Source organism: Hermetia illucens, chromosome 1, assembly GCF_905115235.1.
Source record: "Hermetia illucens chromosome 1, iHerIll2.2.curated.20191125, whole genome shotgun sequence".
NCBI lineage: Eukaryota > Metazoa > Arthropoda > Insecta > Diptera > Stratiomyidae > Hermetia > Hermetia illucens.
The window spans coordinates 108,695,468-108,707,946 of NC_051849.1; positions in this window are offsets into that span (position 1 = coordinate 108,695,468).

A 12,479-nucleotide genomic window follows, 5' to 3' on the forward strand; every position below is an offset into this window, starting at 1 on the left:
GCATACATAACGACGAAATCTATAAGCGATACAATGACCGTCAAGTTGTGGATAAAATCCGGCTCAATACGTTACGGTGGGTGGTCACTTAATTCGTATGGATGAGGATGATCCCGGCGGAAAGTCTATAAGGGCAATGTTAGAAAAAGAAAACGAGGCAGACTCTGCCTGAGATGAAGCGATGGCGTAGGTCAGGACCCCAGACAGCTTTCAGGGATGTCGAATTGGTGAACCTCGGCGCAAAGCCAGGATGGCTGGAGTTCCTTATTAAGGCAGGCCTAGACCGGATACCGGTTGTTGCGACGTTGATGATGATGATGATGATGAATACTAAATCATCTATGGAATTAGGCGTCTTACGTCTAACAGGCAGTATATCTAACATCTCTACGTCTATCTAATAAAGATATGTTATCTTTCATCTTCCAGGAGAGAATTTCGTTTTAACTCTATAGTGAGGGAGTGACCAGTACAGAAGCTTAAAGGGTTTTGCCAGAAGACAACAAGAAGGTTGGAAGAGGAATGCCGGGATTCCTGAATCAGCTGCAAGTAGATTATATTGAGAATCGAGGGATATTGCTTCAGGAAACTATATCTCGAGGGGACTATGAAAATAGGAACCGCTGCCTGCAAAGTTGTTACGATCAAAATATATTGGAAAAAATCACAACACCTGCCTCCGCTTGTCGTGGAAAATAATAGCTACCTCTTTTTCATATTGATGTTTTATTTTATTTGATTTTCAATGAGACTGTGTCGTTGCGTTATCAATGCAACCCGACAACGCAAACCATAATGACTCATCAATCGTTAACCAGATGGGTACCTAATTAGGACCAAGAAAGACCATTATCTTAGCTATAAACCATAAGATAAGAAATATTGAAACAAACTGAAGATAAGAAGGGATGTCGGATAATTGCAATCCAATACCCAATGGGATAGATGTTATGATAAGTTGTAAAGTTGAAATGATGAAATATACGAAGACAGTTGAAGAGGCAACTCGCGGCTCAAAGACGAAACCAAGATAATAAAGATTTTATTTCCGTTTTCAAAAATTCTTTCAGTATAGATAAGATCAAGTATCGATCATTATAATTTGTTCCATTATCATCATACTGAATACTGCATATATGATAAGCTTACAGCATTTGGCTTGCGGCTATAACCTCGTCTCGAAATCGCTGACTTGCTGTGACGAAGGTGCTATATATGATTTCTGGCTTAGTGAGAGCATTAGGTAGCATTGTGAAACAAAGGAGAATGGATTTGGCGTACTCACTATGTCCACCGACAGTATACTGTAGTGTAGTAAATAAACTTAACGAATTTGTAAAGCCTTTATTGTTACACTATGTATGATAATGTTCAGAGTTATTAACAGCCTTTTAAACGTTTTTTTTTTCTATTATTTAAAAGATTTTTTACTCAATTTTAAATCCGATATTATAAATGGTTTTAGTTATCTCCTTTATTCCACTACTTTCCGCGGTTTACCCTTCTGACAATCCAATGTCTAGTTTAAACCTGTACAGCTACTGACAGTATTTTCCATTGATCATGACAAAAACCAGGTGGCAGCGATCAACCTGTATGTCCAACGACCCTTTTTAAGTGGTCTATTCATTGTTCCATTCTATGAGTTTTTCTCTTTCGCATTTTTCCAGCAGTGACAAAGTAGAGATAGTTATTCAGCCCCTCGTCTGTCAAAATTTCGCCAGTCGGAATTTTTCCCGAGATCACGAATGATGACGTAATGATACTGAAGGCAGAGCTCCTCCTTCTGTAGACCGCACTTAGTTTATAAGGGTGACATAAAACACGCAGTGCTGCTCCTCAACATGGAACTGCATTCAGCAAGATAGTAATCACTGCACTAACTTTAAGCAGCCTACAAGTATGCCCGGGCCCTTCTACATTCGGCCTCATTCTTCCTAGAGTCATATCGATCATGGATGCTTCTTCGCAAGTATACTCGACGTGCATGCACGGTATTATCTGTCCCATACATACAAACGGAGTTATCACTCAGTGCAGTAATGATAGGGGTATACGTTGCTAGATGGTACTATAAGATATTCTCCGCTATCGGATAGCCTCATACGCCCAGAACATCATTGGTCCATACCAAAGAGGCTTCACTCCTGAGCAAATCAGCAACAGATCAGATTTTCTCTCTGCAACTGTTGGAATATGGACATCACTTGCACAATCTTTTCATTGGAATTTAAAGCCGCTTATGGTAGCATAGCCAGGGTAAAACTTTACACGGCCATGAGAGATTTTAGTAGTTCCGACGAAATTGATAAGAATGACTAAGCTGACCCTGACCAATGTGCGAGACCAGATAAAAGCAGGAGGATCACTCTCAACACCATTCAAAATCAACAGAAGTCTACGACAATTCAATTGAGTAATTCTTGTAATAATTAATTTCTTAATTTAGTAAAAACTCAAGAGAGTATCATACATGATTTTCTTATTTTTCTTCTTGATGTCGGAGGTGTCGACGAGAGAACCTCCGGTGGGCTGCTCAGTGGAGGCCAACTGTTCCTTCTAGTAAAGTTTGCCTCCTGTCTAAGGAAACCGTCTTGGGTTTCCTACTGATGTCCAAACTGAATGCATACTCTCCATACTTGAGGACGTTATCAATGACCCTCGTATGCAGCTGCAGCGGCCTCCGAATGGCATCAGTCCTCACCAGAACATGAATGCAGACTTCAAGCTTCCTAGGCCTATGGACAGCTAGCCGCGTGTGACGAGATGACGGAAGTAATTTCAATCTAAGAACGGACAAGCCCGTCTCTCTTGTCGAGGACCAAGTCGCCGGGTAATCGTAGATTCCTCCCCCGTATACCAAATCAGCAGACTAGCAGCAAACTCTTCATGGATGTCCATCCACCACGAATATGCGATATATGAGTACATTTGTGATGTTAATTATAATCGATTCGCAAGTAAAATAAACCCTGAGTGACGCTTCAATGATTGCCGTAAATTCAAACAAAGAACTTTCCTGGCCGGCAACAATTTTTGCTCTGCTTCTAATAGTAGTCGCATTTGGACCACTTGAATACTATCAATCTCACAACGGTTGGGGTAAACTTTGACTTTTTTGGTATGTGTACATAGGACAGATTGTCCTTGCTGGAGATTTGCACCTTTGTTTTCTTCTCCACCTTTTGGTTAACGGCCTTTTTACCTTTAAAATTTCATGCGAGTGCTACTGTGTCCCCTTAGATCATTGGGGTGTACTTTACTGTACTTTTATTTCTATTTTTCGAAGTTGCTAGTGTGTATTTTCCTTCTTAGACGCTTGCCCATTCCCTAGAGGAGCTACATCTTTTTTCCGTACTCCATTATTTCATGACACGTTGAAGATACTACGATTGAGTCGCTTGTGATCTTGCTCAGATGACAGGTTTCAGCTTCCTCCTTGAGACCTCCTTCTTTTTTCTGCCACCTTTTATTGAAGACCCTAAAGACTCCCACCACGTTTCCGATGGCTTGGTGCAGGTTGTGCTTGCCATTGATAAATTCGGGTTACTATTTTGGCTCCAAGCTTTTCTTCCCTGGTCAGAGTTCTATTCTCTATGAGCCCTAGCTGGATTACTCATTTTGACCACAATTTTCCACGAAGTTTCACTTAAGCTCGGTCTGGAGTAATTAACAAACCAGACTGAACAAAGGAGCAACTCGAATACTCCACCTGTAAGGCAGCTCCATGAACTCAGTAGTCAGGAGAGGCTTATTAATTATGAATGTCCACCCAATTCATAAAGATGCTTTGACCGAATTCCTGGTCATATTCACAGAATATGCTGAGATTCTCGCAGGCGCTTAGAACAAGGATCCCGAAGTTTACTTTGGCAACTACTAACATTATTGCCCCCGTTGACAGAATTTTGGCGACTACTGCGTCAAAGGTCCATAGCCTGAACTACGTTGCAGTTGCCACGCTTATTCTTTACTCAGCCCGTGGACGTAACCTGGATCAGGCACAAGTTTTCTGGAGAAGTGTTTGGAGCGATCCTAGCCGTTTCAATTTAGAAGCATGGCTCCCTCACCTTATGCGTTCATGCAAAGCCCTCCTCAAAATGGCCATGCCTGAAGTCCACGTACCCTTGAAAAGGTAGGTAATTGGAAGGTGCCAAGAGTTGGCAAGATTCACAACTTCTGACTGAAGCGGTTTAAGAGGATTCCTAGGGTATTGGTAAATCATTTTAATCAGATGATTGCCGATCCAAAATTAGTTCCAGATTTTTTCACCAAGGGGATAACCTCTCTTTTCCCCCAAGGACCAGGGTATTCCTTGCCCTTCAAAATGTTGACCAATTACTTGTCTTCCTACCATCTTCAAGGTCTTTACTTCAGTTCTATAAGCAAACACCTCAAAACATCTTGATGTTTATATATTGATAGCTGATGCCTGGCATGAACGCATAAGGTGTGGGAACCGCGATGCTTCTAAATTGCAACGCTGGGTTCGCTCCAAACACTTCTCCAGAAGTCTTCTGCCTGATCCAGATTAACGTTACTTGCACGTACTGAGTTGGTGAGATTTTTATAAAATCCCCGTTGGTTTTGGAAGAACAAGGTGTTGTCTGTCCTTCGGTGAAAGCTCTTTTGATACGTTCGGATACGATTGGAGCGTATCGCAAGTTTCTGCTTCAGAACCTCGAGGATTTCTTCGAGTGGCATATCATTGGACGGGTGATAGTTTCCAATGATGTTTGCAACGCATCTATACCCTCTTGGTGGCGGATTTTTAAGAAAAGCTTGGGTAAGTCGGCCAATCTCCTTTCTCAAATTTTCGACTCTTTTGTTGAGTCTAAACGGCCAGAACAGTAAAGTCATCCTGTACATATCTCTGTTATTCGCTCCATGATGTTGATTATTGCAATTATTGCAATTCATCCGATAAGCGCGTCGATTCTTTCACCCTGGATTACGGATTTTTTAAAGAGGTTTACTACCCAGGAAAGAAAGGAAAGAGTTTAGGAAGACGAACACTAGTGGAAACGTTCTGCTTGTCCGCAGCTGCTTATAATATTTACAAGATCATCTTTCGATATTCATAGCTGACCCGGTAGGTCCTTTTATTAGCCGCAACCCATGATACGCTGCTTATCGCATATACCTGGCGTACCAGCTTAATCCCGACCTGAGTTGCAAACGTAGAGCTGCATGCTACTCGGCGCGTGTCGTGGGTTGTGGATAATAACATGACCCACCGGGTCAGCTACGAATATCGCAAGATGATCTTGTAAATATTATAAGTAGTTGCGGACAAGCAGAACGCTTCCATTTGCGTTCGTCCGTACCTTAATCCCTAAGCTATTCTTCCCTTTCCGGGGAGTAAACCTCCTTAACAAATCCGTACTCCGGGGTGAACGAAAATGTTGCAGGGCTGACTGATTGAACTGCACTATTGCAGGGCTGACTGATTCGTGGGAATAAAATTAGGGACTTTTGTTTAAATTCTTTAAATGGGGCGAACCAACTCAACGAGTTTATCGTCCGCGCCTATTACCTTGTCACGGATTTGGAACGGAATCCATCAGGATATAGACACCGACTACATGACTGCGTTTATAACCCGATTTCTGGAACTAAGTCATGTTCCCGAAAAGAACATCGCCAATCAATACCGTCTTAGAATGAAAAATAATCGAGTTTCCCCACCAACCATGCAACAAATTTTCCACGAAGTTTCACTTGAGCTCGGTCTGGAGTCACCAGCTTACCGAACTGAACTCCATGAACCCAGTAATCAGGACAAGCTTAGTGACTAGGGATGTCGACCCAATTTATAATGAGGCTTTGAAAGCATTTCAGGTCCACATTCACAGAATATGCTAAGATTCTCTCAGACGTTAGGCCAAGGATCGCAAAACTAAAGCTTCACTTCGGCAACTACTAACATCATTGCTGCCGTTGATAGAATTTTGGCTGATCGTTTGGCTAGCGAGATTACTGCGACAGAGGTCCACAGCATGATCTACGTTGTAACTGCCACGGTTATTCGTCTCAATAATCAACAACTCGGAGCGAATAACAGAGATATGCGCAATAGGAATTTGCCGTTCTGGTTATTTAGACTCAACAAAAGAGTTGAAAAGTTGAGAATGGAAATTGATCGCGTCACGCAAGCACTTCTTGGAAATCCATCACCAAGAGTGCACAGATGCGTTGCAGACATCATTGGAAACTACCATCTGTCTAATGATATGCCAATCAAAGGAATCCTCGAGGAACTGAAGCAGAAACTTGCGGTATGCGCCAATCGCATCCGTAGGTATCGGAAAAAGCTTTCAGCGAAGGACAGACAACACCTTGTTCTTCCAAAATCAACGGAGGTTTTATAAAAATCTCACTAATTGTGAAGGTTGGGAAAATAACCTCGATCTGGATCAGGCAGAAGAGTGAGAGAGAAGTGTTACGCTTATACAAAATCAACCCGAATGTTTGGAGTCTCCAAGTCTGCTTCATATCGTTCGCCAAAAGGCCGTAGTTCCGGATTTTTTCTTGCTGTTTTTCAACAGTGTTCCAGTCCAACAGTACGGCTGCATCAATTATGAATCACGCTCGTTATTCTTTGAGAAGCAGAACTAGATCGGGTCTATTGCTATTAACACTGTGATCCCACCGTTTTCAACTGGTGCGGAAACTAAAACCTGCTTCGGAAAGAACTATTTAGAGCCTTTCCGTTGATACTCCAAATGGCGACATTCAGTCAAAAGAGATTTTGCATCCCCTTTGACATATATGGCCACGTCTCCCTTTACTTGTAAACTCAACCTTCAATGAAGGCTCACAATTCCTGTCGTTTTAACAAGATCATGTGGCGCGGCAGGATTCGCGGCATTCGAAATTTATTTCGAATGTTGCGAGTGCGCACGAATAGATGGCGCGGATCTATCCACTTTGCGGAGCACGACACGGGAGTGGAGGACCGGCGAGTGTGCCATGAGTTAGGGGCAGAAAAGAAACAAATGAAGTGAGACGTCTTTTCTGCCTCTAACGTTTGAGAAGCAACAATACAAGTTCAGTTTTTCTTGTGAATATTTAAACTATACAGCAAATGGATAAAAGTGTCTTATAAATTAAGTTCAGTTTTTCTTGTGAATATTTAAACTATACGGCAAATGAATAAAAGCGCCTTATAAATGTTTATTATAATATATGTATTTATTATTGGATAAATACTTAATTGGTGACCCCGGAACTCGCACCAACAGCATCAACAACTAAGATCCCGAATTCCCAGAACCTGCAAAATTGAAAAACTCAACAAAAAGGACAATGAACAGCAGTAGCGGTGCTCCGCAGCAAGCTGCATTGCAGCTCGAATTTGTTTAAGCCAATGCCAACGACCGTTAAAATTCCACCCAACTGTACAAGCACATCATCATCCCCATCAACAAATCGCAGTCTGCGCAAGCACAATCGCCCAGCAGGCAGCCGCAACAACCGCTTGGAGATAAGTAAGAGTTCCGCAGCCGCAGCCGCCATCGCTGCCGCAGCCACTTTCGCCGCCGCACTCAACTCCACCATCGCCGCAGAGGTCGAAGCCGCCGCCGTCACCGCCGTAGCCGCTACCGTCGCAGCTGACACCAATATCACCGCCGCAACCATCGCTATCGCAGCAGGAGCCGAAGGCTCCGCCACCATCGCCGCCTCCTCAGCAGGTGCCGCCGTTTTAGTTGTTATAAGTTAATTGTATTTCACTCTAAGTCAATAAAAAAGGTGATAAATTGTCCACCATCGCCGACATTGGTGAAGTTCTATTAACGACAAAAATTCGTCCGAGCAACACGGCAGAAATAGAACTTCCAAAGACTGAGAAATCCATCCAAAACATCAGTAGACCGTACCGCAAGCGATTTTCACGCGTTCGCATCTACAGTTGAGTGTGGAGTGCCGTTGTAAACATCACGAAAACGTGTCGCATCTCCACATCCCGAGTCGGAGCAGAGGCAAGAAAGAAAAACGCGAGAAAACCTTCTCTACACAGTGTACTGCGCGACACACGTCGGACCCTCACCAGAAGTAGATTTTCACGCGATTTCCCGTACGCACGCCCTCCTGCACAACACCTTTCACGCACCGGACTAGTCATCATTCCCACAACGATCAACAACAGCAACAAACGGACGTCCCCAGCACCGCCAACGCCGCAGCTACAGCCGACAAACTCGACCAGCGCCGCCGTCGAGGAGTTATACTTAAGTGAAATTATTATTCATTTATATATAATATTTATTTATTTATTCAGTTAAAAAAATAGTAATAAAAAATTGAAATCGCTGCAAGAGACGGCGTGGAGGTGTTTAGCATCGCGAGTTCTCCATTCTCATTGGTGGTGTTTTTGGTCTGCGCTGGATAGCGTCCGCTTCGTTTTTTTTTCTCGTTTCGTGCGTGCATTTGTGGGTGCGGCCTGCCGTGTCGGTGTAAAGTTCACCGCGTTTCAGTATAAACTCACCGCGTTTGCATCTCAATCTCGTACTTTTCAGTAAGAAAAATGTCTTTTGACAATAAAGACGCGGCAGGCCCATCGGACCCGCAAGTGACCGCCCTCGCCGTACGCGTTCCTCCGTTTTGGCGGCGGAACCCCGAGCTGTGGTTCGTGCATTTGGAAGCACAGTTCCAAATGTCCGGCATCACATCGGACGCGACCCGTTTCAACTACGCGGTGGTCGGCCTGGACGAAGAGTCCATACTTCTAGTGTCCGACGTGGTGAAGTCGACATCGTACGTGCAGCTCAAGAGCGAGTTGATCAGGCGCCTGTCGGCAAGCGAGTCGGCAAAATTAGACCACTTGCTGGCAGGTTTAACGTTGGGTGATCGAACTCCCAGCCAATTGCTTCGTGAAATGAGGCAATTGGGTGGGAGCAAGATCGGCGAAGACCTGATCAAGTCGCTCTGGCTGCGTCGGCTCCCGGAGGGCACCCGGGCAATCCTCGCTTGCGTCTCCGGTTCCTTGGAGGAACTGGCAGCGACGGCCGACCAGGTGCAGGAAGTGTACGTACGCCCAACCTTGGCGGCCGTTCAACCACCGTCGGATGAGGTGGGTGAATTGAGGCGCGAGATTGCTGCTTTAACAGCCAGTATGGCCGAGATGCGGGCGACGTTGGACGCTCAGCGTTCGGGCGCCAGATCGCGAGCACGCTCGCGGTCTGCCATCCGAAAAGGGCGATCAGGTAGCAGGTCGTCAAGACAGTCCACGGACCAAGGGATTTGCTGGTACCACCGCAGATTCGGGGATAAAGCAACAAGATGTACGCTACCGTGTAGATTCTCTCCTACCGCAAAAAACTAGGTCCGCGGGGGGTCTTGGCGGCGGCCACCCAGAACGCAGCACCACGTCGCCTAACTATTTTCGACCCCCTCAGCAGGCGCAACTACCTCGTCGACACGGGTGCGGAGGTTTCGGTTCTTCCCGTACCCCAGCATCATCGACTATTTCCACAATCCCTCAAACTGGCGGCAGCAAATTCCTCCCGCATAAACACGTACGGGTATAGGCAAGTGGACGTGAGTCTTGGCTTGCGTAGGACGTTTTCGTGGCGTTTCATCCTGGCGGATGTCAGCTTCCCCATACTAGGCGCAGACTTCCTGTGTCACTATGGATTGCTGGTGGACTTGCAAAACAAGTCTCTTATAGATTCCACGACCAAACTTAATTCGTCGGGACATATAGTATCTCACCCAGGCAATAATCTTTCCGTTCTTTTAGAAGACATTACCGACTCTCGTGTTCGGACACTTCTCCAAAAGTTCAGCCAGATTACTACCAACTGTAGTCTCTCCAAACCAGTGAAGCACAATGTGCAGCACCACATTATCACTACTGGTTCCCCGATCTTCTCGAAGGTGCGTCCTCTACCATCTCAGAAACTGGCAATTGCACGGAAAGAGTTTGAACAACTCGTTCAACAGGGTATCTGCAGGCCCTCAAACAGCTGTTGGTCTTCCCCACTGCATATGGTCCCTAAGCCAAACGGCGAATGGCGCCCATGTGGGGATTACAGAAGGCTAAATGCACAGACTGTTCCTGACCGATATCCAATTCCACTCATCCACGACTTTGCGCATCACCTCGCAAATTGCCGCATCTTTTCAACCTTGGACTTAACTAAGGCTTATCACCAAATTCCAGTAGCTCCTGAAGACATTCCAAAGACGGCAATATGCACACCCTTTGGACTCTTCGAGTTCACCCGAATGACTTTCGGATTGTGCAATGCGGCGCAAACCTTTCAAAGGTTCATTCACTCAGTCCTGCGAAACCTCGAGTTCTGTTTCGTATATTTGGATGATGTTTTGGTCGCTTCTTCCACTGAGTCTGAGCACTTAGCCCATCTCGAGTGCATTTTTCAACGTCTCCTTGAGGCCGGTTTAGTCCTAAACGTTGAGAAATGCAAATTCCTTCAACAACAGGTGAGATTCCTCGGCCATTTCATTTCCCCTGAAGGAATACAGCCCGACCCAGACAAGGTGCAAGCGATAACAAGCTTCCCGCGTCCAAAGACAGTGAGGGAGTTGAGGAGGTTCTTGGGCATGCTAAATTTCTTCTTCCTGCCCAAGGCCGCCCATCATCAGTCTACTTTGAACGCGTACTTGTTTGGCCCCAAAACTAAGGACACACGAGAGATCGTGTGGTCTGAAGAGGCTATCCGCGCGTTTGACAAATCCCGTCAACAATTGGCCGACGCTACACTCTTGGCATTCCCTCTGCAAGATGCACCCCTACCCGTTTTTGTTGATGCCTCTGACATCGCAGTAGGTGCTGCCCTTCACCAAAAGGTGGACCAAGTTTGGCAGCCGTTGAGCTTCTTCTCGAAGCAGTTGAATCCCGCTCAACGGAACTACAGCACCTACGATCGCGAACTGCTCGCCGCATACCTGTCCATCAAATACTTCCGTTTCTCCCTAGAAGGCAGGCCGTTCACAGTGTTCACGGACCATAAGCCTCTCACGTTCGCTTTGAAACAGAAGCCCGACAAAGCGTCCCCTCGTCAGCTTCGACACCTGAGCTTCATAAGCCAGTTTACGTCGGACATCCAGCACGTGTCCGGGAAGGACAACATTGTTGCTGACGCTTTGTCTCGTGTCTCCGAAGTTAACATCCCCGCCTCACTCGATTTCTCGGCTATTGCCAAGGCGCAAGTGGATGACGCAGCACTTCAGAGCCTCATGTCCAACCCCAAATACAAATTTCGGGAGTTGCCCATCTTCGGCTCAAACCTCTCGCTCTGCTGCGAAGACTCGGAAAAGGGACCTCGGCCATACATTCCGGCCACATTTCGCAAGGAAGTGTTCCACGCAGTTCACGACTTGGCGCACCCCGGCATCAGGACAACAAACCGGTTAGTCACCGGAAAATACTTCTGGCCCTCCATGAACAAGGATATCAATTCCTGGGCCAGAGAGTGCATCGCATGCCAAAAGTGTAAAGTCTCCAGGCATGTAAGGAAAGAAGTGGGCTCATTCCCCCGCACTACCAAGCGTTTCCACACCATACACCTCGACATAATAGGGCCTTTGCGAGACTCGCACGGTTATAAGTATTGCCTCACAATCATCGACAGGTTCACGCGGTGGCCTGAGGCAATACCTCTGAAAGACATTACGGCGCAATCATGTGCTGAAGCCCTCTGTCGAGAGTGGATACCTCGCTTTGGCGTCCCTGCAGTGGTCATCACTGACCAGGGAATGCAATTTGAGTCCACCCTTTTCTCCGAGTTAGGCAAACTCCTTGGTTTTAAACGCCAGCGGACTACGGCATACCACCCACAATCCAATGGGATGTTGGAACGTTGGCACCGGACGCTGAAAGCCGCCATTATGGCACGCGACGACCCGTCCTGGACGCAAGTCTTGCCTCTCGTCCTACTCGGCCTTCGTACAACCCGCCGAGAGGAATTTGCTGCCAGCCCCGCGGAGCTGGTTTACGGGGAGAACCCAAGACTCCCAAGCGATCCGGTCTTCGACAAGAGATCGGGTCTCACGGAGTCGGGGTTGGTGCGTCTGCTGAGGGACAATCTCCGACGCATCAAACCGCCACCACCCTCTCGACACTCGTCCATACCGGCTTGTTCGCCCAAGGAACTGGACACATGCACGCATGTGCTGATCGGGACGGATGCCGTCCGGAAGCCGCTGCAGCCTCCATATGAGGGCCCGTACCGCGTTCTCGAGCGGGGAGAACATTTCTTCCAGCTCGAGATCGGTGGTCACAAAAAGGCGGTCTCTTTGTCCAGGCTGAAACCCGTGTGCGCCCCGAAGCAACGTCGTGTCCGCTTTGTGGATTAACGGCGAACGAAGTTCGGGGATCAGTCGCCGAAACCCCTAGGTTTCAACAGGGGGCGGAGTGATGTGGCGCGGCAGGATTCGCGGCATTCGAAATTTATTTCGAATGTTGCGAGTGCGCACGAATAGATGGCGCGGATCTATCCACTTTGCGGAGCACG